The following is a 27,334-nucleotide window of genomic DNA, read 5'->3' as shown; positions in this document are numbered from 1 at the left end:
TTTCAGTTTTTTGCTGTATGACTTCCTGCACACAAAGTCAAACCATACATTAAAACAACATAAACTTTGCTATTTTAAAAACAGGCTTCTGGTTTCAACTCTGATGAGCAAAGAGCTTGGAAGTTGTCCCTCCCACATTTTCAACAAGAAAAGTTCTGCACAAATGGAAGGTCAACCACTTTTATTGAATGCCTCAGAGAACTGAGGCCTCAGAATAAATTTTCACAGGGACATCTGGAGAGATGATGTGAACTGAGAAGCAGCTGAGATCAATCTATCTGTAGGAGAGGTGGCAGGAGCCTTCACCTGGACTATGCTGGAGAAAGCCAACAGCATGCAAGAACAGACGCATGCAAAAGGAAACGCTAGAACCAAAACCCTAAAACAGAAATGAAGAGGCATCAGTGTCTCATCAAAAGCCTAGACATGCCAAAGAAAGAAGTGAGCTTAAAAACCTGTCAGCAGAAACTTCCCAAACTGAAATACAAAGGAAAAGATACTAAGAACAAAAAAAAAAGAACTAAGGTCCTGCAAACCTTTCATGAGGCTGGAAAAAAAAAAAAAGATTAAAGTCCGTTATTACATTAAAAATGGACTACAAGGCCATTAAGGATGCTCCTCTTGTGAGTTCCCTCTTTCTTGTTGCATTTTGAGCCATGATCCATTTCTTAAGGGCGTGGCTGGAAATGAACTCAGCTAAACAGCACCCATTCTTTAGACCCTTCAAGATGAAGTAAAGCATTCAATCCAGTGAGTCACAATATACATCTTAGAAAATCTACAAGAAAGAAGAAAAAACCATAACCTGAGTGATACTGTTTTCCTCCAAATTCACAGTTGTACCAGTCATTCTAAATTCTATTCACAACTATTATCCATTTATTTTTAAGTTTTTGGGGAAAAAGAAAAAATGTAGCTACTTAAGTAGCAGAGGATTAGCACAGGATTATAGCAAAATATCACATAAATTTTGGGGAATGATACTGAAAGGAGAAACCCTTATACTCCAATATTTATTGTCTGACATTGGATTTATGCCTTTAAGGTGTATGTTACCTGTTTTAAACCTCTAGTCTCTCTCTGAAGAAAGAGTTGATATATTGTTTCCATCTTCCTTTCTTCCTGAAGTATTCTAATCAGTATAACCTCAAGGTAGTCTACTGTGTTGGAGAAAGTTCTAAGGCTTAAGATGAAAAGTCACACAGATGATGAATGAGGAAGCTGCTTATAAATGTGAGCCGTCCTCTGATTCAGGAGAAAGAATAATGTTTTAAAAACCATGTCCACAGTGGTGCCATATGAAAAATAAAGTGGATATATTTACTAATACAAAGGTGACCCTCTGGTACTTGGGGATTGTGGGTGTATTTTTTTCCTTCCTCCAAGTTGCCTCAGATATCACTTACACAAAGTTTATATGTAACACTTCAGGGATCCGCCTCCTTCCTTCCTAAGAGACCTGTTTGGTCTTTATTTCTCTCAAGCTTGACATTGGCTTTTATCAATTGAGTTCTTGTGCCCAATGCTTTCATTTCATATTTTAGACTCTTGCCCTTCTGATGACTGCAAATGGGCTTGAAACTTGAGTAGGGAACCAATGGTTTAGGGAGTATATAGTTCAAAAGACCCCAGAGGAAACAGGCCAGATTTTGAGAGAGAGCAGAGATCCACAGTTGTTCAGAGACTTTCTGAACAGTCTCTGCTTGCTAAGTTTCACACATTTTAACCCAAGTCTAGGGGCTGAGCCTCATGTGTTAATGCTGTAAATTAAAGAACCAAGTGTTCTTCTGTGATCACTTACTTTCTCTACAAGTCAAGTCATTATGACCTTGGATTTTCCGGTTCCACAGTCATGAGGCGGTTCGGATCTGTTAGCAGAGGATTAGCAGTTAGTTTAGTGGTTAAGTGAAGGGGTTTCAAAGCTAAGCTGCCTGAGTCAATGTTCATTTCCAACACTCAGTCATTGTGACCCTGGGCAAATTATTCTCATTTGTGGTGAATTAGATTTCTCACTATGAAGTGGATATATTAATGGGCCTTGTCTGACAGGGTGGCTTGAGGATTCAGTCAGTCAGGGCACTAAAGTGCCTGTCCAGCCCCTGCCAGACGGTGGGCCTCCTGAAGACCAGAAGTTCGTGCTGACTTAAACGCCATCTGCCCTCATAACACAGCCACATGGACAGTGAAGTAGGTACCTGTGTTACTCAGACCTTGAAAAGCAAGGTCATGTAATTGGGGAATGGTAAACCAAAATGCAAGAGTGGGACTAACTGTCTCTCACTTTATTACTCACCTGATCTTTCTTGCTAAAATCTACCACAACAAAACAGATTCCACTGATCATTTTTCTTTACCCAGGTAATTCAGTTCAGAATCAAAGGTCCCCACAAATGCAAGCGACATGAAACTGAAGTCACACTTGAGGAGTCAGGAAGTCTATGCAGCTTTGCATCCTTACCATAACTGTCACAGCACGCAGAAGACTTGGAATGACCCAGTCCCTGCATTCACCATGGGTGCCAGGTGGGCCTGCACACAGACTGGACAGCTGCCAGCCTGTACTCATATCCTCAGGCTGCTCAGTATCTGCAGCCACAAATAGGTCTCATCCTCTTGGCCCAAACCTCCCAAAGGACCTCCCAAAGGCTGCCCACCCTGATTGTGGGCTTTAACCTTATTTAGTTGATTTGCTTTCTGGGAGCACATTAGAAGTTTTGTCATCTTCCATTTTGTTTCAACTGTTTTGTCTAATTAAGTAAAAGTAAAAATTTTAAACACTGAAAGGGGAAAAAAAAAAAAAAAAAAGCTTCTAATGAATGGTAGAAATTCTCTTCCCAAGAAAGTAAGTCCTAAACCTAAGCATGACCAAGTCTCCCAGGTTCTGACTTCACAGGTGAGCTGGCCCTAACATAATCTACAATAAATTTCTCTACTAAGCATTTCACATGAACCTTCAAAAAAAAAAAAAAAGAGAATAATTTGCCCCCAGGGTCACAGTGATTGAGTATTGGAAATAGACATTAACTCAAGCAGTTTGGCTTTGAAATCCCCTCACTTTTCTATTACTACTATATTGTTTATTTTCTGCTAAAATATGTAAACCTCCTCCTGACAGTGATAGCAGAAAATTCAAGGTCATACTGACTTGGGCAGTAAGGAAAGCAAGTGGTCACGGAAGATCACATCGATTCCTTGAATTGAAGCATCAATAGCTGTTTTTGCTATCAAAATTTCTATGAGGCTTCACACTGTTAGTCTAAAAACAAATGACATAAAGGAAGAAATGGATGCTTTATTGTACTTTGCTGATGATGTTAATATTTCTGGCTATAATCTGTCTCCCTTTCTAGTATATACACTTCCTTAATACCTGTAAGCTGTCACAAAAGTACACTAGCAGGGCTGGGCCTGTGCCGCATTCACCTTGGGAAACTCTGAAGCAAGAAGGATCAGGGGCTGCAGACCTGCAGGTGTAAGGCCAGAGAGGGACCTGCAGCTGCCCCCAGATTACCCTGAGGATGCGGAGGTCTCTAATGCCGTTTTATTCGTCCTAATTGTCTTGTAGAATTACTGGCCACCCCATTCCCAGAGAAATGATCCGGAGCAGAATACTGAAAAAGTATTCTCCTCCTCAGAGAAGGAGCTGCGAGCATGCAGGATTTCCCCTCGCCGCCTGCAGAGCCGGCAGGTTAATCCTGGAGACGGCCTCCTCCCAACCGGCTCCTTCCTGATGTGATTTCCTGCTCACAGTCTACAGTCTGTGACTGACGTGCCCAGCATTTCACAGCCTGCACTTGGTTGGTCACTGACTTGACTGCTGCAAAGGCTGCAAATAGGCAAGCTGACCACAGTGTGTGTGTGTGTGTTGGGGTGCAGGGTGTCGCCACCTGATGCGGGGCTCATTCTAAATGGAAAACAAATGTGTAGACACATTGCAGAATCAAAGAAAGAAATACAGTGGCGCTGGGAGGGCGGTGGCCACCAAAGGAATACAATGGGGAGATTTCAGATGGACCAATTTATAAGTAGCACTGAACACATAATCAGGGCTTCCCTGGTGGCTCAGTCAGCAAAGAATCTGCCTGCAGTGCAGCAGACCCAGGTTCAATCCCTGAGTTGGGAAGATGCCCCGGAAAACAGAATGGCAACCCACTCCAGTATTCTTACCTGGAGGATTCCATGGACAGAGGAGCCTGGTAGAGTTGCATGGGTCCATGGGGTTGCACAGAGTCAGACATGACTGAGTGACTAACACTTTCAATTTCAAATACATCATCAGAAAGCCACCAAAATCAGTTAGAAAAATAGACTGTCTAGCAGATGTTCTACAAGTAGGGGAAAAAAAAAACCTGTCCCCACATAACTCCATATTTAAAGGTTTAAAGGAGATGTACTGAAAACATTAATATGGGAGAAAGGTAACAAAGATAATAGGAGATAATGAAGTAAAATTTTTTTCTCCACCATAGTAGTTTGGTTCACCATTCTGGAGAGTTATCTGGCAATACAAATTCTAATTAGTTATGTGCAAATCTTAGGAAAGAGAAAATGGGATCCTGGTAAAATTCTAAATATATTCTCATACAAGGGATAAAAATTATTGGATTGGAGATTTTCTTTACCTTAATATAATTTATGTTACAGTTATACTGCATATAGATTACAGAAAGTAAATATATCAGTTTCCCCAAATGATAAAAGCACACTGACTTTCAATTTGAAGTAAATTAAAAGACTAGTATATGTCTCTCCTGCATTTTCCATGGTATTTGAAGAGTCAGGAAAGTAATTTGATGAGATGATTTTCATTCCTCAAAAGAGAATTTCAATGACAGGTCAAACTGCAGTTAGAAAGCAAAGCTCCCTATGTCACCCATTTGCCCCTCAGGGTTCTGTTGAATAAACAGTTGTTATCTACATGCTTCCTGCAGACTTTAAATGATCACATTATTAAATTTCAAAATTCCATACTAGAAAAGGTGTGATGAAATGATGTAAATCAGATAATAAACCAAATTATAATCAAAAGCACATGTAGAGGAAGTGAATAGATCCTTCTGTTTACTAGCAAAAAACATGTTATTAAAACATTAATTTAAGAGAAGAGTGTAGTTCACTTACATCTTGATATAAAATTTTAATATTAATAATTTGGTACAGATCTTTATCCACCAAATATATGATGATGATTCAACTAGAGGTTATTTGAGGAGTCCCATGAGCTCAATGCAAAGATTCTCTTGTTTTTGAACGCCTTTGTCATTTCAGATGCTGCCATTGGTGGAATTTTACTAGTAAATTACTTCCATAGAGTCCTAGAGCATCTCACTCAAGTTGATCAATATCCACAAGTGTCTTGACCAAGTGTCAAAGAAAAAGCATTGAGATACCTAGAAGGCCAGGATAGAAACTTGCTTTGCTGTTTTATAGCTAACAACTACATTCATAGAATTGCTGAAGGTATGGGGTTCTTACGAAAACCGAAAGACACAGTTTACAAAAACTAAAATGCACAAATGTTAAAAACCAAAACCATCATAAGTGGTACAGGTCAATCAGAACTTTCCAGAAGCAACCTTCAAGTTATCTGTTCTTCTTACCTGAGCTGCCTCTATTCTCCCCTTATGCAAGTCAGGCAGGTTGAAGAATGTAACCCTTATCTGTCTTGGATTATTAGGATGAAAGTGTCTTCAGTTTTTTATTCAGTGTAGAAGAGAACAAAGAGGAAAGAGAAAATTTGGGGAGGAGCTATGTATGGCAAGTAGATGTGAAAATGCTTGATAAAAATAAAAGTAGTAGATGGAGAGAGAGAATCTCTATGCTACTAAGCATTTTCTTAAATATTAGAAATTGACAGTAAGCTTACTTTAGCAAAAAAGCATATTACATATATATATATACACACAATATATATGTACAACCATATATATAAACTCATTTGTATATATAAAACATATATACATATAACCACATACATACATATAACTTATCTCTCTGTCTCTATATGTATCAAGATCTATCTCTTATCATCTATCTATTCATCAAATCTATCATCTACTTGCCTATCTATTACTCAATATGCTAAGGTATATTTAGTTATTGCAGATTGCAATTGCCTTGTGGAAAATCACCAACTCACAAGGGCAGAAACTATAAGAAGAAAAGTACTTATACCACAAAATATTCTGAAAATTATAAAGTGGCACTAATAAGTCCTTGCACATCAATAGTCACATCACTAATGATCAGATAAATGCAAATGAAACCACATCGAGGTATCACCTCACAGTTGTTGGAATGTTTACTATAAAAAAGAAGAGCAGTAACAAGTGTACGAGACAGGGAGATAGGGGACTCTTTGTTCACTGCTGGTGGGGATGTAAATGAGTGAAGCCACTATGGAAAATAAATGGGGATTCCTCACAAAATTAACAATTGGACTACAATATGATCCAGCAATCCCACCATTGGGTGTGCACACAAACGTAAACAGGATAACAGGATATCCCGTGTTTACTGAAGCATCACTCACAACAGCCAAAATGAGGAAACCTAAGTGTCCATAAATGGATAAACAGATAAAGAAAAGCTTTTATATACACAATAAAATATTATCAAGCCACAAGAAATATAGAAATCTTGCCATCTGCAATAATACAGATGGTCCATTAGGTCATACTGTGCAAATCACAGTCATTAGATTAGGTCATCAGGTCATTAGGTTATACTGTGATATAAGTCAGAGAAAGATATATGTTGTATGTTATCACTTATAAGTAAACATAAAAAAGCCAAACTCATAGAAACAGAATAGAATGGTAGTTACCAGGGGCTGGGGGCAGAGAGAACCAAGGAGATGTTAGTCAAGTGTAGAAACTTAGAAGATGAGTACATTCTTGAGGTCTAATTAATACACACTGTTTATAGTTAACAGTACTGTAAAATATGTCTTAAACTTGCAAGACATTAGATCTTAAAAGTTCCCACTATGAAGAAAGAAATGTTAATTAAGTGATGAGATGAATGTTAGCTTACCCTACACTGGTGATCATACATAAATCTATCAGATCATCAGCTTGTTCACCTTAAACTCACACAATGTTATACATCAATTAAAAATTTTCCTCTAGCAAAAGAAATTAACCAGAAGAGTAAATTTTATGAATGCCACTTTATACTCAGATGATAGCTTTGGATGGATATTCTAGAGAGAAGCCTATTCAAGTTAAAAGATCTTTCACTCTTCAGAACTTTCTTAGAAAAGAAAGCAACCAAGAACAAAACACAAAAGAGAAATAATGCTCTCATTGGGATGCAAGCCCATTTTCCCTCACCTCAGAGCCTGTGATTAGAGCAAGGAGAACATAAGGAGCTTTTCTCAACTAGGAGAGCTCTGCTTACTCAGATGCGAATGTGGACCCAGACCCCTGGACAGTCTCTACTCCCCTCTGAGAACCATATTGAAAGTGAAAATGTTAGTTGTTTAGTCATGTCCCAGTCTTTGCGACCCCATGGACTGTATGTAACCTGCCAGGCTCCTCTGTCCGTGATATTCTCCAGATAAGAACACTGGAGTGGGTTGCCATGCCCTCCTCCAGGAGATCTTCCTGTCCCAGGGATCAAACCCGAGTCTCCCACATTGCAGATGGGTTCTTTACCCTCTGAGCCATCAGGGACACCCTGGATTCTATTATCTATGTTCAAATAGTTCAAGGTCTTCAAAGGGAAACCATGACTCAGGGAAACTTAAGAAAGCATAATAGCAAGTCCTTTGGTAAAGGAAACATTTAACTGCTAAGTTATTTATTTTTATAATTCTGATTTGCATCATTCTGTTAACCCATTGGACTGTTGACTATTAAAGCAGTTCATGCACACTTGAAGTTTGTACAAAACCATATCATTTATTTTACTTTCTTTGCCTTCAACCTACTTCTTTCTCATCTTCTTTATATCTGTTCTCCATCCTGATGTAGCAATAATATCATAATATAATCATGAAATATAATATAATAAAATAGAAGAAAAACATGACTAAATGTGACCTTTTCATAAAATATTAAGAGAGATTTTAAGTCAAAATTTTTTACAATAAAGTATGAATCTACAGATTCATTTATTTCTCCTTTCTTCCTGTTTTCAATGCTCAAGTTTCTTTCAGTATGCCACTTATTTAATATAAAACATTCTCTCATGTCTGCACTGCTCAATATGCTCAAAATATTTAATGATCAACAGTGTCTCTCCTGAAGTTCCTGAGTCATGAACAGGAAAAGCTACACCCTTAAACTGAGAGGGCTTCCCTGTTGGCTCAGACAGTAAAGAATCCACCTGAAATGCAGGAGACCTGGGTTCGATCCCTGGGTCAGGAAGATTCCCTGGAGAAGAAAATGGCTACCCACGCCAGTATTCTTGCCTGGGAAATCCCATGGACTATAGGCTATAGTTCACGGGGTCACAAGAGTTGGACACAACTTAATGACTAAACCACCAATCTGAGAGCAGTTAAGTGAATTAAATGAGGGGCCATCAGACTGAGGAGGCTCTAGTGCCTTAGCAGCCTATGTAAGCAAACACAAACCTCAGGCTGAAACGTCTCAAGGTTAAGAAATCAAAACCTAAGGACAGCCATTGGTAAACTGCCTCGGCCTTTCCCAAATACACCAGTGGTTCACCAGCCAGCCTCAGGATTTCCCAGCTCTACTTCCTCTGTGTCTCTTGGGCTCCTGTTGGTGGCTCCGAATCACTCCTGAATGGAAGTAATTTTGGGGTGATATACATTCTTGAAATATTTACTATGTCTCAGTTTATCTTTCAACAATAGCAAGTAGAAAATCCTTCCTTAACGTTATCCAATTAGACCCTAGTTTGATTAGTGAGCACACACTACTCATCTGCTCTTTATCCCGTCATCTCATAAACAGTTATAAGTACAGTGGTGTGGACATCCACACATACACACCGGCGTGAACACAGACCCACACACACACTGCCATGGACACATGCACACCGGCGTGAACACACAGACACACACAGTATATCAGATTTCTTGCTAGAGAAGACCCATCCCAGATCTGAATAAGGACAGGACCTGTGTTACACAGAAACATTCTTACACTTTGATGTTTGTTTGAAGTCATTTAAATGACACTCTAGGTTGCTAAAGATCAAAGAGAAAACAGAAGTCTGAAGAAGATCATAAACAATGTTACCACACTATGAGGTAGTTAACATTTTACCAAATATCTGTCAGTACTCTTAAAAAATGATTAGACTATGTCCCTGAAATAGGCAGTATTTGACCCTGTTCTGAAATAAAGCTTTTACAGAATTTGGAACATTCAAGAGCATGATTAGAAAAATACCTGATCTAGATTCCATGTATTCTTAATGTGCTAGTAGTAAAGAGCCCACCTACCAAAGCAGGAGACATAAGAGATGTAAGTTCAATCTCCGGGTCAGGAAGATCCCCTAGAGGAGGGCGTGGCAACCTACTCCATTATCATCATCACAAATGATGACTGTCCTGATTAGAAACCCCACAAGAATCTTGCTTTTACTTTCCAGGAGTGGGTTCTCTCATTTGATCAGGAGGGACAGCCACATAAAGGCTACATGATAGCTTTAGCCTGTGCATTTTCTGAAGACCTTGAAAATAAGTCCACCCTTTGACTAGTCCGAAATCCATTGGTCTGAGCTCCAACATTATATGAGCTAAAAGCATTTTCAAAGCAATGCAATGGAAGAAATTCCTCCACCAATAAATGTCCGCATGATTTCTCCCGCTTTTCTGTTTGCTGCAGTGCTTCCTAAGCAGCTGCTGCATCTACAGCTCACCTTAACCCCAGAGACACCTCTGCGTCTCTCAGAACTCTTCCCGTATCAGCTACCTTCACTGTGATGAATGTTCTCTATCTTCCTTACTTCTGTGGTTTTAAGTGGCTTAAATTAATAGATTCCATTTTAAAATGATCTAATTGGCTCAAGAGAGAGGTCCAGAGTGAGTAACTCAGAAACAAATTGGATTGCAAACAACATGGAGAGTTTTGGACAAGACACCACTCCTGGTTGCCTTAAGATGAAACCTTGAGAAGCCCTGCAGGGGGCCAGCTGGCTGCACTCAGATTCCTGACCTTTAGCACTGGAGACAATAAATATGAGTTACCAGAAGACATTAAGTTGGTGCTAACTTAATACACAGATATTAAGTGTATAGATAACTAAAGTGATAAAGTGATAGATAGCTAAAGCAAAGTCTGAAAATGAAATTCCAGACCAATATTGCTGCCATAATAGTAGCTGAAACTTACTGTTACTAAGAGGATTATATAAATTAATAAAGGAGTTCAAATCAAAGATGTACATATACAGACATTTATGTCTTGGCATGCTGAATCCATTTTTTTTCCTAAAATCTAAACTTAAATTCATCCACTTTGGTACGCCAGCTCTCCTAGGTATTTCTTGAATAACTTATCAAATTGGAAACTGATGCACATTTTATGAATCAAGCATATTTTAGGTCAAAATTATTGTTTTTCATCACAGAAAACAAGCAAGGTTTTCTTTTTAATCACTGAGGACAAATAGAAGTGTTAGTCTCTCAGCTGTGTCCAACTCTTCACGACCCCGTGGACTGTGGCCCACCAGGCTCTGCTCTCCATGGGATTCCCCTGGCAAGAATACTGGAGTGGGTTGCCATTCCCTTCTCCAGGGGATCTTCCACACTCAGGGACTGAACATAGGTCTCCTGCATTGCAGGCAGATTCTTTACCAACTGAGTCACCAGGGGAGACCAATACATAATAGTAATTTGTGTCACTGGTCTCATCCCCAGAATAGGTTCATCTCATAATTCTGTATTAAAGGCATGGGGTTTTCAAAATAATATGCACTTAATTAACCAATGACAGCAAAAGTGACCTGCCAAACTCTCAAACTGCACTCTTGTGAATAGACTGAATAATGGGAGCAACCAGAGCCAAGAACTCAACTGGATGCTTCAAAATGAACAAAGATCCACAGAGCATTGTTCTCCCATGTCCTACAGTGTTGGTTCTGATGAAACAAAAGGAGAAGAAATGGGATTTTTAGAGGAAAATTTCGGTTTTCTTACCATCACCAAGCAGCTGCATATAATGCAGGTAGTTTGACATCAGAGAGGCTTTTGTTTCTTGGAAAATCACCACAATATTAAAAAAAAAAAAGCCAGCCTAATGTTTTTAATCAAAAAGTCCCATAAAACTGCAAGTTTAAAGAAAGAATGAGTATTTATGACATATTGCAAGACAGATGAAAACAGGAAAATTCTGAAATGGTAAAATTTGGGGGAAAAGAGCAGTAATGAAAAAAATAACAAACTGCTTATCTAGAAAGCACTGTAACCCAGCATGGCTTATTGGCACAGGAAGGCAGGCTGTTTGTAATGTAATTGCACCATTCTACCTAAGGCCAATTCACTCTCATTATCTTGTCACTCCACCTTTTCTTCTGCAGACTCTCTGGCTGCCTGGCCGCATGGGCTGCAGGAGGGAACAGGTGGCGGGCTCCTCACTTGGCCTGTGATGCTGCCTTACTAATAGCTCCTGCCCGAATAGACCAGCCTGCTCCTCTGACATGGGCAGACTCCGCCGTCTTTGTGGATAAGACAGGACGTGCTAATGTGGCTTACAATCCTCTGTAAGAGTGTGAAGATGCTCCACTGAAACAAGACCACTTTAAAAGATAAGTGGTACAGAAAAAAACAAGAAGAGTACTTGCAGTTACTATGCTTTTCCTAGGTTTTCAAACAGAATAAAACATCCATGTGAATCAGGACATGTTCCTCAGTTACAGCCGAGTCTTGTGTCTTTCCTCAAAGAGAAATAATTTAAATCAACTGGTGCCAGGCATTTCCAACAGACTGGAAGCAGGCATCCGCTAAAGGATGCTACCAAAGTGATCCATGACTGAAGTGTGCAAGCGCTTGATTTGACTTGCACACAACTACCGCCCCTTACTTTAGAAGAGTGGGTCGGTTGCTTTAACAGCCATTTAAATTTGTGACAGAGAAAGATATCCTTTGGAGATAACTGTAAATATTGAATTGGCCCAACATTCATTCAGCTTTTTCTGTAACATCTTATGGAAAAACCCAAACAAGTGTTTTGGCTGACCCAATTTCTTTACTTTTTAAAAATTTGACACTTTGAATAAAAATAAATCTGAATTGTAGTTTTAAGAGCAGAAAACATGAAACATGAGTCTTACTGCTTTTTCTTCTGAATGACCTCCTCAGTCAAAGAAGGTGATGACTATAAAACACAGAACAGCTGAATTGTGCAGTACACACAGCATCGTATACAATGAAATACAGAATGGTTCTAAGAAGAATCAGAAGCAGAAAGCATGCCTTTCTCCCGTAAAGACTCAGTTACAAACCACCAGACTGCATGGGCTCCACAGAGGCTGTGATGTGTACCTTATCCATCTTTGAGTCCTCATGGTACACAGGGGGTATTCAACAAACACTTGCTGAATTGATGAGTGAAAGTATGAAAGCTGAAAAATAACTGTGCAGGATCATTTAATTTTAGAAATACAAACTGCTCAAAACATAATCAAATGTTGCCCACTGTTCACAAAATAACCTTCACTCAAATGTACTCAAGATGAAATTAGGTTGTATTAGAATTTAACTCAGGAAAGAATTTAGAATTAAGATTCAACTAACCTCAGTTCAATTCTTAGATCTGCTACTGATGGTAGTTTGAAATCTTTTCTCTTTATCTTTATACTTTTTATAAAGATATTATATTTTGTGTATAGAATATTCAACATTCATACTAAAATTGCATCTCTTCTGAAAGGTATGGAATGCTTGATTCTGTTGTGTAAATGGCACACACAGACATAATGCAGGAGTTCAGGCAGGGTTTTACAGAGAAACTGGTACCTGGAGTGTGACTGTTGTCAGTTCCCCTTACCCACAGAACACACTCAGAAATAAAACAGACAGATATCAGTGACAAGTCACAGCAGAGCCAACTTACAACTTGCTTCCCAACATAAGTCATCCATCTTGGCCTCTGGTAGTTTTCTAAAGATGATCCCTGTCTCAGCAACCCTGGAAACTCTGAGCAATGCAAATTCTCAGGCTCCAACCAACTCACTGAACTGGAAGCTCTGTTGGGACCAGCAGTCCAGGTGGTTCTGATGCATGCCCTAGTTTGAGAAACACTAACCTCTGATATCTGTGGTGCTGGAGAAGACTTTTGAGAGCCTCTAGGACAGCAAGGAAATCAAACCAGCCAATCCTAAAGGAAATGAAACTTGAATACTCATTGGAAGGACTGATGCTGAAGCTGAAGCGCCAATACTTTGGCCCTCTGAAGCAAAGAGCTGATTGATTGGAAAAGACCCTGATGCTGGGAAAGATTGAGGGCAGGAGAAGAAGGGGGGTGATAGAGGATGAGATGGTTGGATGGCATCAATGACTCAAAGGACATGAATCTGAACAAACTCTGGGAGACAGTGAAGGACAGGCAAGCTTGGCACACTGCAGTTCATGGGGTCACAAAGAGTCGGACATGACTTAGTGATTGAACAACAACAACCTGTGATAGCTAAGCATATTCTAGAAAGCACACCAGAGACATGGGCTAACAATGAGCAAATATTTCCATTCCGTTAATATCACCCTTAAACCATCTTATCTGAGGCACACTCAGTGTGCTCCCCCCAAGTTTCTAGTATCCAGGTATGGAAAGACTGTCAACAGTCCTCTTCACAGTAAAGGACAGGTGTTGCTTCTGGCCCCCTGTATTACTCCTGCTGGGCCCTCTCTGGGTTCTGGAATAAACACATACCTAATGAGGGTTAAGAGCTGCTAAATTTGAGTTGGGCTCAGAAAAGCAGGCTCAGCACGAGCTCCAGGAGACCCTTCCAGCTATGTGGTCAGTTCACGTGATGTGACAGGTCAGCTAGTGCCTGGAGCTCCAACACAGAGGGAGACGCTGTTCAGAGCTTCATTCTTACCAATGAAAGTACACATCATTTGCTTGCCTTTAATCATTTTTATAGGCTTACTAGCAACCACATTTAAAAAGACGTAAGAAAGCTGTTAACCACTGTCCATTAGACTAGTGCTATTTTCCTCTTTAAATCCTCAAAATGGTGACTTGTTGAAGCAGTGACTCTATAAATACCAGTTCACCTCAATTCAACTAAACAAATAGAATGTACGCTGTGTAAACAGCACCCGATGAACCCACCGAGTGCCCTCTGTCTATTTGTGGGGGTGGAGCAGGAAACTGTGTGCCAGAGGGTGGTTCCTGGGGCTTTAGTTCGGGCAAAGGCAAAGATGCTAGAATTATATCAAGACAATTAAAAGGACCAGGGGTCACATTAATGTTAACGACCATTATGAAAACCAAACAGAAGGGTCGAGTTCAAAGAGCCAGACGCAGTATCTGAGAGGTGCCGGGAGCAGAGAGGTGAGCGTGGAGACTGGGGGAAGGGGAGGGGCACATGTCTGAGACAGGTTAAGAGGCCACCTGGTCCAGGGCAGCCACTTCCGGCAGTGTCAGCCTGTAGGCTCAGTGCACACACCCAGGAACTAGGACTGGACAAAGACTACCAGAAATAAAGCAAATACTTCACACTTGGGTAGGGAAAATAGACAAATGTAACTATGGAAAAAATGTACTTAATTAGGATTATGGCACCTGCGAAATCCGTGGATGGTGATCTGGTTTATGTTTGGGTCTTACATGGTAAGAAGGCTTTTCATAGAGGGAAGAGGATTCCCTGAATAATTAGTACCACACGAAATTCACAGCATTGAGGAAAGATGTGATTTAATGGTGAAGAAGAAATAGATCCAGACAGCAGCAACAAAGCTATTATCAGAAAACAGGTGAAAAGACAGTAAGAGAGGATGGTTATAGACTTTATGGACAATTAGAAGCAAGAAATGCCCAATGGCATGGTTGAACATCACAAAGAAGTCGAGGAAGATGTGGAATAAACACTGACAAAGCATACGCTGTGATTTGAAGAAGCTTCGTATTGGATCTGCTCATTTGTGTGTTAATTTGTGTTATTTTTAATTGCATTTTCTAATTTGTTAACCACAAAACTTATATATTAGGCAAGCACCTAAAATGTCCTTAAGGTTCTCAGTGTGTGAGAAAGTATGTGTGAGTGAATGAGTGTGAATGTGAGACTTTGTGTGTGAGAATGTGCATGTAAGTGTGTGTGTGTGTGCATGTGTGTGGAAAGAGAGAGAAAAAGAGGGGAAGAGGGGGAAGGGGCAGGCATCTCCCATGGCCACTTAAACTTCCCCTCATAGGACTTGCATAAATTACAACTACTTCAATTTTCTGTTTTCAGCTTTGTGACATTAGTGTCCCCTACCAAATATTGTTCATAATGCCTATATGGCTGGGAAAGTGTTGCTGCTAAGTCCCTTCAGTTGTGTCCGACTCTGTGCGACCCCATAGACGGCAGCCCACCAGGCTCCCCCATCCCTGGGATTCTCCAGGCAAGAGTACTGGAGTGGGTTGCCATTTCCTTCTCCAATGCATGAAAGTGAAAAGTGAAAGTGAAGTCGCTCAGTCGTGCCCAACTCTTAGTGACCCCATGGACTACAGCCTACCAGGCTCCTTCATCCATGGGATTTTCCAGGCAAGAGTACTGGAGTGGGTTGCCATTGCTTTCTCTGGGGAAAGTGTTAATAAACTTTTATTTTGGAAGAAAATGTCTCTACTTACTCTGAGAGCATATTTTAAAGTGTCTTGTAAACGTTTTGGTTCCTAATTCTATGAAGATATTATAAAAGTTAAATATTAAAAATAAGCATAAAGTGTTAAAGCTGACACCACCAGCTGCTGGCAGGAACCGGACGAGTTTCCCGGCTTCTTATAAAACTGTCCACATTCTTACCATGGATGCAGCTGTTGCGCTACTAGGTTTTCAACCAAATGGTTCAAAAACGTATTAAGCCTGCACCTGAATGTTTATAAAAGCTTTCTTCCTAATTTCCTTCCTAGGTGAGTGAACAAACAGACGGATGAATAAATGTACATCTATAGAGTGGCATGTGATTCAGCTTTAAAAAATCATCTATCAAGCCGCAAAAGGACATGATGAATCTTAAATAGGTATTGTTCAGTGAAAGAAGTCAGCTAAAAAGGCTTAAACACTGGACATTTGGGAAAAGGCAAAACTGTAGAGATGACTAAAAACCAGTGGTTTGCAGAAGCATAGCAAAAGGAGGGGAGGGGAGAGCAGGTGAAGCCCCTGGAGTGTTTCCTGTGAGCATTCATCTGTGTGACGCTCTATGGTGACCTCCTGACATGGTGCCTTTGGGAAACCCTGTGGAACTCACCGCACAGAGCGGGTCCTGTATGGATAAAGCCAGTGGGGCTGCTCTCCATTCATGGCCCTGTGAGTATGGGGTTTTCCCTCCCAGGAAGCCAGAGCTGCCCCTGTCTCATGGTTAACATCTGCCCAGGGAGCCTGGACCCCTTGCACTGGGCTTAGTACCAGCATCTCTGCCTCCGCTCAGGAAGCCTGGTGGTTGGACCAGCTGGACTTTGATGACTCCTGCTCTGGGGGAACAGCAGGGGCTGAGCTATAGACGGGAGCAGAAGGGAGCACTGAGGCACATCTGGAGACCGGGCACTGACCGCAGCAGAAGCTTACACCGGGAGATCAGGGTGGGCACCCCCAGGACTATTCCAGCCACAGGCAGGACAGGCAGCCTCGGTGCAGGGAGTGGGAGCTGAGTGGACATAGGAAGCAGGAGAGCCAGGGCCACATGCACAGGACGGCACAATGGCCTCTACCAGCCTGGCCGCCACGCTTCACGTTCCTCCACTTCATCGTGCAGTGTGACACTGTGCTCAGCATTTAGAGTGATCACGTTGGTGAGATTTTACGTTAGAACTTGTGGTTATCTCTTTTATCAGTAAAGGTACCTCACAACGATCTCAAGACTTTGTTGTGAATCTCCTTCACAACCAGACACCGATGCCAACACAACACAATTGTTTTAAGCCCTGAAAGGACACCAATAGTCTTCAGCAGCCAGAATTATCCAACAATCTCTTGACCGTATTTTCCGAACAGGGAGAGGTGGGATTGTCAAGACCAAAGCAGGCGAGACAGCAATTTGTCCCTGAAGGACAGGATAATGTCTTTGAAATGCATGGGATGCAACTCCAGAAACAGTTCCACTAATTTATTAAATTTTCTGAAATACTTATTGGGACCTTGTACATCTAAGCATGATGGTAGATCTTGGGCTCACAAAGAGAAACTAGAGTTTCTTCCTTCAAATTCTCATGGAAACAAACAAAGAAGAAAAGGTAAAAATTGTAACAAAAATCAGCATCCTCATTTCTACAGCAGCTATCAATCAGCAACCCCAGATGCCAGCTCCAGGAATCTCACCTTCTGCTGGTAGTGGCAAAGTCATCAGACCCTCTTGTAAGCAAGGCATTTGGAGAGCAGGTCAGAGTTAGGAAACATTAAGAAAATTGCCTGAATACAAAGTCAGTCTTGGAAGTAGGACTAAGCTTCTCGGCCTTTGAAAATTGTGTCATTTTTTTTCATGACAAACAACATAGTCAGCAAAACTAGAAGTAGGGATGCTTCACTAGGGAAGCCAGTGGCTCTAGCATCACAAATACACCTGAAAGGGAAGGAATATGAATCACAAGTCTGGAGGGAAATGGGCAGAGACGTTGATACAGACAGGGGCAGAGCAGGAGTACAAGCCCATGTCTCAGACATCTTCAGAGTCACAGAAAAGCAGCGATCACACTCACCAGTTCAGATGTTTAGTGTTTATATTACAGCAACCTTGCCTTGTCAATTAGAAGGAAAATGCCCAGGAAGGTTGGACCTTGTTAGTTCAGGGGGCAGGGCGGTTGGCACCAGGCAGGGCAGGGCCCGGCTGGAAAGGCAGCCTGCACAGTGGCCACCCAGTGTCCTTTTGCTCATAGGGCCATTTCCCATTCAAATGTGAAGCCAGCTCTGCTTTAAATGTGGACAAGCAAGTTGGAGGCACAGGTGGCATTCTATAGGTCAAGGCTACGTGAGCAGTGCCTGCCAAGACCTGTAGGTTTAAGTACCCCATGTGAGAACAGGAATGCCGGCAGGCTGTGTTACAGACCCAGCGTAGCACTTCTCCTCCTTCATCCTCTCCCCAAACCGTATCAATTCAGACACACTGCTTGAACTTCAAAGATACATTCCTAAGAAGGGAGATACATGCTTGAGATGCATCCAGGGTTATTTTAATAACAAAATTGTGATTCCAGAAGGTGTTCTGGGGCAAGGAACAGTCACCCTCAGCGAGTATCCATCACTCCCTTTATGGCCGCCTTTGTCCCCCTCTTCATTTATAGTACATGACCTTTCTAGGACTGCAGTCAGAGTTTGCAGGGCATGGCACTTTGAAATCCTGCAGCTGGGCTTTGCACAACATGAAGTGAACACACACAACAGCTGATGTTGGGAAATTCTAAGTAGGTGATAATTAAGATTCTCCAACAGAGCAATAACTTTACTCACAATGACGTATCAGAAAGCAAGGGTCTTACCTGAACTTAGCTGGAGCAATGTTTTCCTTTCTCGGAGGTCACTTCTCTGGCAATCTCAACATTCTGGAGACTGGTCTAAATGCAGACAGCAAAAATGAAGTCCTATGAGTGCTCAGAAGAGAGAGAGAGAAAACTATACACAGAAACTGACTTTATCCACAAGAAACACAAGCATTCCGTTCACACTTACATCACATACAACTTTACCACAGTTTCTTATCAGTTTCTAGGAGTAAACCAAAGCCTTGTGAATTGTCAAGAGGAGAAATAAGAATATAATAAAAGAGGCAAATACACGCAATGGGAAAATACAGTCTCTTCAATAAATGGTGTAGGAAAAACCGGATAGCTGTTAATACTTGCAGAATAATCAAACTGGATTACTTTCCCACACCATATACATAAACAAATTCAAAGTGGATTAATGACTTAAACCTAAGACCTGAAGCCCAAAAACTTCTAGAAGAAAACATGAGCAGTATTCTCTCTGACATCAGTCTTGGCAATATTTTTTTTTTGGATACATGTCCTCAGGCAATGGAAACAAAAAGTAAAGAAAAATAAAACAAAAATAAAGAAAAGGGACCACCTTATCAGACTAAAAAGTTTTGCACAATGAAATAAGCCATCAACAAAAGAAAAAGGCTGCCTACTGAATAGGAGAGATGTTTACAAATGATATATTCAGTAATGAGTTTATATGAACTGTAGCCTGCCAGGTTCCTCTGTCCATGGGGTCGCAAGAGTCAGACATGATTTAGCAACTAAACCACCAACACATCCAAAATATACGAAAAACTCATACAACTTAATGTGGGTAAAAAGCAACCTGTTTAAATAATTGGCAAAGAATCTGACTAGATATTTTTTCAAAGATATAGATGGTCAACAGGCATATGAAATGATGCTCAATATCATTAATCACCATAGAATGCAGATCAAAATCTCAGTGAGACACGACTTCTTACTTGTCAGAATGACTTTTATCAAAAAGAAAACAAATAACAAGTGCCGGTGAGGATGTGGAGAAAAAGCTATTGGTTGGAATGTAAATTGGTGCAACTTCTTTAGAAAACAGTAAGTGTCCTCAAAAAATTAAAAATAGAAGAACCAAAAGATCCAGCAAATTGACTTTCTTTTTTTTTTTTTTCAAAGAAAATAAAAACACTAGTTAGAAGAGATATGTTCACTCTGGGGTTCATTAAAGCATTATTTATAATAGCCAAGATATGGAAGCAAGTCAAGTGCCTGTCAGTAGATAAATGGATACAGAAGTTGTGGTATAGGTATACAATGGAATACAGCTCAGCCATAAAAAAGAATTGAATCTTGCCATTTGCAACAACAGCATGGATCGACCTAGAGACCTAGGATCTATTATGCTTGCTGAAGTAAGTCAGACAGAGGAAGATAAATACCATTTTTGTATGTGGAATCTAAAAAAACCCAAAACAAGTAAATAAACACAAAACAGAAAGTGTCGTGTGAGGTGGCTGCCACAGGAAAAAGGGCTAGGGGGTGAGTGAACTAGGTGAGGGAGGTGAAAGGGCACAAATTTTAAAACAAATGAGTCATGGGGATGAAATGCACTCTGTGAGGAACACAGTCAATACACTGTAATAGCTTTGTATGCTAACAGACAGTAACTAGACTTCTAGAGGTGATCAATTTGTAATATATAAAAATATTGAATAACTATGTCATATTCCTGAACTAATATAATGTTGTTAAGTCATTTAAACATCAATGAAAATAATCCAAAAAAGAGACCAGAAAAAAAAGCAATAAGGTAATAAGTATATCCCGAATAGTTAATGTTATAAGATTAATTTCCGTAGAGCACATTTTAGGGAAATTGGCTTTAAAAGAATTACAAGAGTATATTGGTAACCTGACCAAAATTTTGTCTGCCAGCAGCTGGCATTTAGATGTAACTGCCAATATTGCAGCCTTTAGAGTTAGATTCCAAGTTTAAATTATTGATAATATTTAAAAGCATTCCTTGTAAGGAACAGCTTATTGATTTAATGCCAAGAGGTGATTACTATTTTAATGAGACACAGCTATTAACTCAGTTTTGTACTGTGGAGGAGGGCTGGCCTCTATAAATCAATACCTAAGCAACAATTGGATTGCTAATTCACAAGACCAAAATCAGGTTTCTGCTTGTGCCTCTTAATTTTTAATGATCCCATTTATGTTACCTGTCCTCTCATGAACTCAATTGTAGTTTTGAAAATACTGCAATACTTTAATAAACTGATGGCCAGGTGAAATGTTACACTTACTAAAGCAGTGCTTTTCCAGGGAAGCTCTAGGGAAGACACATCTGACTCACTAGACACATTCTGATTCTGAATCAGGTTCAGATTCCTACAGAGACCTGTGAGCACAGCTATCTAGTAAACTCCTCAGAGAGAAATGACCCTTGGCAAGTCAGAAACCTTGTGTTTTAATGTATAAGCTCACAGGCTGTGGTGAGGTAATTCTGGGATGATCATCAGTTCATGCCCCAGTGTATACTCTGGGTCAGCCCTTCTCCTGACCGTGGGCTTAGGGTGTGGCTGGATATTACCTTAATGACATAATAAATTGTGTGACAGTTCACTCTGACGCTGACAATGATAGTTCTCATCACAATATAAAACAAAGCCACCAGGTTTTCTGTTACACATGAAAATCTTCAGATGTCAACTGAATTTAGAAATACAGATCCGGCTGAATGAAACTCCTGAGTTATCTGAGTTTACTCATTGCTAAGGATCACTGTGAGTCTTCCTGCAAACTGTCTCATCTCCTTACACTCCAGTGACTCACTCCTGGCTCTATGCTTCTCCATCTTGGCAGGGATCTGGGGAATGTGCGGAGTGGGCACATGAAAGATAATTAGCTGTTTCTGCAAATAGCGCCATTGTAAAGTAAATCACCCCTCAATCCTATCAAGGGAGAAGGTTCTTTTCTTTTCTCCCTTGCTGAATCCTCCAAGAGCTGACTATATCATGACACAGCTAATGAATGTAGGTTTTCACTAATGGACTCTCAAGAACACTGTCTTGAGTCATTTTAGCATCTATCTGGGAATTTCAACCGAGTCAAATGTTGGCACAAGTGGCACAGGCATTCTGTTTTCCAGTCAGCAACACCTCATGGCAGCCCTTCTGGGAGGCCCACTCAACAATATTTATCAAGGCCTAAATCACTGATATCCCTTAACCTAAGCAGGATTTAAAGAAATAAGTCACATCAATAGATTTCATGCACAGGAATGCCCACAACAGTGATACATTTAAAAAAAAAAAAACCAGATTACATATCCAAATATGAATCATTGGTTTAAAATTGCACTATGGACATTCAGGAAAACATTGTGCTGCCATTTAAAACTTTTAAGGTTTTTTGATGACATCATTTCCCTATGCTCTATGTCTGCTGTGGACTGAATCGTGTCCTCGCAAACTTCCCATGTTGAGTCTCTAACCCCAGCGTGATTGTATTTGGAGACTAGCTATACCCAAACCCTGGTCACTGGACACTGGGAGACGATAGGTGCACTTAGTGGTGAGCCACGGAGTCTGAGATCACAGACTGGGCTGACACAGAGGACTAACAGCACAGCTGAACACCCCCTCTCTCTGGGCACAAGGCTTTCTGACTTTCAGATCTCTCCTGTGAGCTTTCTCTTTCCTCACCAGTGATACTTGTCGGTTCTCCTGCTGGCTCTGACACATTGCTCCTCCAGTCCACACATTTCTGAAGGCACTGAGCTCCAGAGTGCTTTTCTCTCTGTAAAGTCGCTTTCAAGGCGATGCTGTCCACCCTCAGCGAGTTAAAGTCCACCCAGTGCTGACAATGCCTCAGAGCAGGACACAGACCCCTGCTCAGCCTCTTCTGAGGCCTCTTCACACAGCCCCTCGTGGTTCACGCCCCATCACTTCGTCCAGGCCCCTGCAGCTATCACTTCCCACTGAGCCCTTCCTTGCAACCCCTTCAGTGTGAAGCAGCACAGAGCCACTCTATCCACAACCCGGCTCTCTTCATTCTCAACACCACTCATTGCCACCCAGGGTACTATCCATTTACATGTTTGCTATTCAGTGACTGCCCGCCCTCACGAGAAGATGAGCCCTTACTACAGGCTTTGCTTGCTTATCACTATGTCTCCACACCTGTACTAATGCACAGGACACAGAAACCATAGCATCAGCATCTACTGACTGGATGAGGCAGAGCCCACTGCAGGTAGGGGAGCGGGATGACACTGTGACACCAGTGCTGTGAGGTGGGGGATGCAGAGCCTGTCACTGACGCTAGACTGGAGATGAATGGGCCGAGGGGAAACAGGGCCCTAACCTGTGATCCCCTCTTGGCTCTTATGTCCATGCAGTCACCCTTGAACTCATCTCCTCAGTGCCAGCCTCACTCTGATGGCCTTCGGCTTCCACACAGCCCAGGAGAACTTTACATACAGGACTCACAGGCTGCAGCCTGCAGGGTCCTCATGGTGACTGCTCTGCTGAGGATGCAGTCATTCTGAAGCAGTCATCTTTCCCAAATATGCTGTACAGAGGCTGCTGGGCATAGATCCCTCTCCTTAACCCCAAGTGCCTTGTGCCCTCTTCTTCCTGGTGAAAACCTGCTCTCATTCAACAGACCCTGCAAGCTTGTCAGCTCTAAGGATGCTCCTGACCACTTCCACATTCACAGACACTGGCTACAGCTTCCTCAGTCTCCCCAAAGCTGTCCCCCGTGTGCACTTCTATCAGTCACTACAGGGCTACTAGGGCTTCCGCAATGTCTCAGCTCATAAAGAGCTTGCCTGCCAATGGAGGAGACTCAAGAGACATAGGTTCAATCCCTGGGTTGGGAAGATCCCCTAGAGGAGGAAATGCCAACCCACTCCAGTATTCTTGCCTGGAGAATCCCAAGGACAGAGAAGCCTGGTGGGCTACAGTCAGTGGGTCACATAGAGTCAGACGGGACTGAGCATGCACACGCACACATAGGGTTATTGGTTTACAGGTCTGTTTAACATACACGAGTTGAGCACAGGGGTAAATCCCACTCATCTCTGGGCTCCTCTCAGCTAGACCTAGAATAATATTCAACAAGTAACAAATCAGTGCTCCAGTAACCAATGGAAATGTGGAAGTTTAATGAGGGGCAGCAAGGAAAGGAAGTGAAGGAGAAGGTAAGGAAATGGACAGGAGGAATGGAGACAAGGAGAAACTATATAAAGTTTATGAAGTCATCTTCACAGAAAATGTAGGTGACAAAGGAGATAAAATAACTCCAGAGTCCTAACCTTGGAAGAGCAGGTAAAAAAGAAGGATTTGATAAAAATAAATAAATAGACAGAAAAACTTAAGAAAAATCTATCAAAGTGGTGATATCTGTGGTTCAAGAGATTACATTATATCAAATGATTTAAAGAGAGAAACTATTTCTATAATTGAAATAGTTGGAATATTAGTCACTGTATTTCACAGTGAAAGATGATTACTGATTTTGAGATGGCTCTGATTTTAATTTCAACATTACATAGGAACCTGGAATGTTAGGTCCATGAATCAAGGTAAATTGGAAGTGATCACACAGGAAATGGCAAGAGTGAACATCAACATTTTAGAAATCAGTGAACTAAAATGGACTGGAATCAGTGGATTTAATTGAGATGACCATTATATCTACTACTGTGGGCAAGAATCCCTTAGAAGAAATGGAGTAGCCCTCAGTCAACAAAAGACTCTGAAATGCAGTACTTGGGTTCATTTCAAAAATGACAGAATGATCTCTGTTCATTTCCAAGGCAAACTATTCAATATCACAGTAATCCAAGTCTATGTCCCTACCACTAATGCATTAGAAGCTGAGGTTGGACGGTTCTGTGAAGACTTACAAGACCTAGAACTAACACCTAAAATAGAAGTCAAGAGATACCTGGAGAAATAGGCAAATTTGGCCTTGGAGAAAAAATGAAGCAGGGCAAAGGCTAACAGAATTTTGCCAAGAGAACTTGTTGGTCATAACAAACACCCTCTTCTAACAACACAAGAGACGATTCTATACATGGACATCACCAGATGGTCAATATCGAAATCAGATTGACTATATTCTTTGCAGCCAAAGATGGAGAAGCTCCATACAGTCAGCAAAAACAAAACCAGGAACATACTGTGGCTCAGATCATGAATGCCTTATTGCCAAATTCAGACTTAAATTTAAGAAAGTAGGAAAAACCACTAGACCATTCAGATATGCCCTAAATCAAATCCCTTACAATTATCCAGTGGAAGTGACAAATAGATTCAAGGGATTAGATCTGAAAGACAGAGTGCCTGAACAACTATGGACAGTGGTTTGTAACATTGTATAGGATGCAGGCATCAAAACCATCCCCAAGAAAAAGAAAGGAAAAAAGGCAAAATGGTTGTCTGAGGAGGCCTTACAAATAGCTGTGAATAGAAGAGAAGCTAAAGGAAAAGGAGAAAAGGAAAGATATACCTACCTGAATGCAGAGTTCTGAAGAACAGCAAGGAGAGATAAGAAAGCCTTCCTCAGTGATCAATGTAAAGAAATAGAAGAAAACAATAGAATAGGAAAAACTAGAGAGCCCTTCAAGTAAATTAGAGATGCCAAGGGAATATTTCATGCGAAGATTGGCACAATAAAGAACAGAAATGGTACAAACATAACAGAGGCAGAAGATATTAAGAAGAGGTGGCAAGAATACACAGAAGAACTATACAAAATTTATCTTAATGACAAAATTTATCTTAATGACCCAGATAACCATGATGGTGTGATCACTCACCTAGAGCCAGACATCCTGGAATGTGAAGTCAAGGGGGCCTTAGGAAGCATCACTATGAACAGAGCTAGTGGAGGTGATGGAATTCCAGCTGAGCTCTTTCAAATCCTAAAAGATGATGCTGTGAAAGTGCTACATTCAATATGCCAACAAATTTGGAAACCTCAGCAGTGGCCACAGGACTGGAAAAGATCAGTTTTCATTCCAATCCCAAAGAAAGGCAGTGTCAAAGAATATTCAAACTATTGCATAATTGTACTTATTTCACACACTAGTGAAGTTATGCTAAAAATTCTCCAAGTGAGGCTTCAACAGTATGTGAATTAAGAACTTCTAGATGTTCAAGCTGGTTTTAGAAAAGGCAGAAGAACAAGAGACCAAATTGCCAGCATTCATTAGATCACAGAAAAAGAATTCCAGCAAAACATCTACTTCTGTTGTATTGACTATACCAAAGCCTTTGACTGTATAGATCACAACCAACTGTGGGAAATTCTTAAAGAGATGGGGACACCAGATCACCTTACTTGTCTCCTGAGAAATCTGTATGCAGGTCAAGAATCAGCAGTTAGAACCAGACATGAAACAATAGACTGGTTCCAAATCAGGAAAGGAATAAATCAAGGCTGTATATTGCCACCCTGTTTATTTAATTTATATGCAGAGTATATCATGTGACATGCCAGGGTGGATGAAGCACAGGCTGGAATCAAGATTTCTGGGAGAAATATCAATAATCTCACACATGCAGATGATACCACCTTTATGGCAAAAAGCAAAGAGGAATTGAAGAACCTCTTGAAATTCAAAGAGGAGAGGGAAAAAGTTGGCTTAAAACTCAACATTCAAAAGACTAAGATAACGGAATCCAGTCCCATCACTCCATGGCAAATAGATGGGGCAACAATGGAAACAGTGACAGACTTTATTTTCTTGGACTCCAAAATCACTGCAGATGGTGACTGCAGCCATGAAATCAAGACACTTGCTCCTTGCAAGAAAACCTATGACCAACCTAGACAGCATATTAAAAACCAGAGACATTACCTTGCCAACAAAGGTTCGTCTGGTCAAAGCTATGGTCTTTCCATAGCTGATGCAAAGAACTGACTCATTTGAAAAGACCATGATGCTAGGCAAGACCGAAGGCAGGAGTTGAAGGGGACAGCAGAGGATGAGATGGTTGGTTGACATCACTGACTCTATGGACATGAGTTTGAGCAAGCTCCAGGAGTTGGTGATGGACAGGGAAGCCTGGCATGGTGCAGTCCATGTGATGACAAAAAGTCGGACATGACTGAGCAACTGAATCAAACTGAACTGATTTTAATGGAATGTAAAGGGTCTCCTCTCCTAGTATCCCATATATATATATATATGGGATAGTCTAAATGGGAGTATGTAAGAGAGTCAAAGAAAATTCTGAAAGACTGTATAAAATTTAACTAAAGAGAAAACACCATAAACCCAGAAACAAACATATGAAAAGCAGCAGTTCCTGTTTTCCATTGATTTGTTTAATATCTGCTTCATATAATGGCAACTGTGAACAACTTTCTCCACTGGTAAACACATGAACAGGACTAATACATCAATTCAAATAATGATAAGTGCCTACAAAAATGAAAATAAACATCAAGGAAGACTACATTTCTTCAGCTGCATTCTTTCATGTGATATTTAAATCTTTTATTTATCTATTTATTTGTTACCACATGATGGAGTGCTATTTAAGAACTGCTGGTATTTTAATATAAAATAGAATTCCTTTATTAATGTATGTAAGATAAAATAAAACCAGACTTCTCTCAAAAAGCTGTGAGGAGAGTCTTGGTAAGGGGTGTGAGTAACTAACTATATTGCCTCTTGAAGACTTTTTCCTGTTGACTGCAGCCGCACTTTGCAAGAGACTGGCTTTTCCACTCCCACAGCAGAG

General features: G+C 40.8%; 1 protein-coding gene across 3 annotated transcripts in view; it reads right to left on the bottom strand.

The window, feature by feature from the left end:
• The window catches only part of SNTG1 (syntrophin gamma 1), a 403,770-nt gene that overhangs the window by 229,596 nt on the left and 146,840 nt on the right, over positions 1-27,334 (bottom strand). For all 3 annotated transcript variants that reach the window (XM_069600005.1, XM_069600004.1, XM_069600006.1), the window contains exon 2: positions 18,591-18,665. The gene's annotated coding sequence lies outside the window, so the exon portion shown is untranslated. The remainder of the gene's footprint in view (positions 1-18,590; positions 18,666-27,334) is intronic.

This window comes from Ovis canadensis, chromosome 9 (genome assembly GCF_042477335.2).
Source record: "Ovis canadensis isolate MfBH-ARS-UI-01 breed Bighorn chromosome 9, ARS-UI_OviCan_v2, whole genome shotgun sequence".
Taxonomy (NCBI): Eukaryota; Metazoa; Chordata; class Mammalia; order Artiodactyla; family Bovidae; genus Ovis; species Ovis canadensis.
The sequence above is the reverse complement of the archived record's forward strand: the minus strand, read 5'-3'. Positions and strand labels throughout refer to the sequence as shown.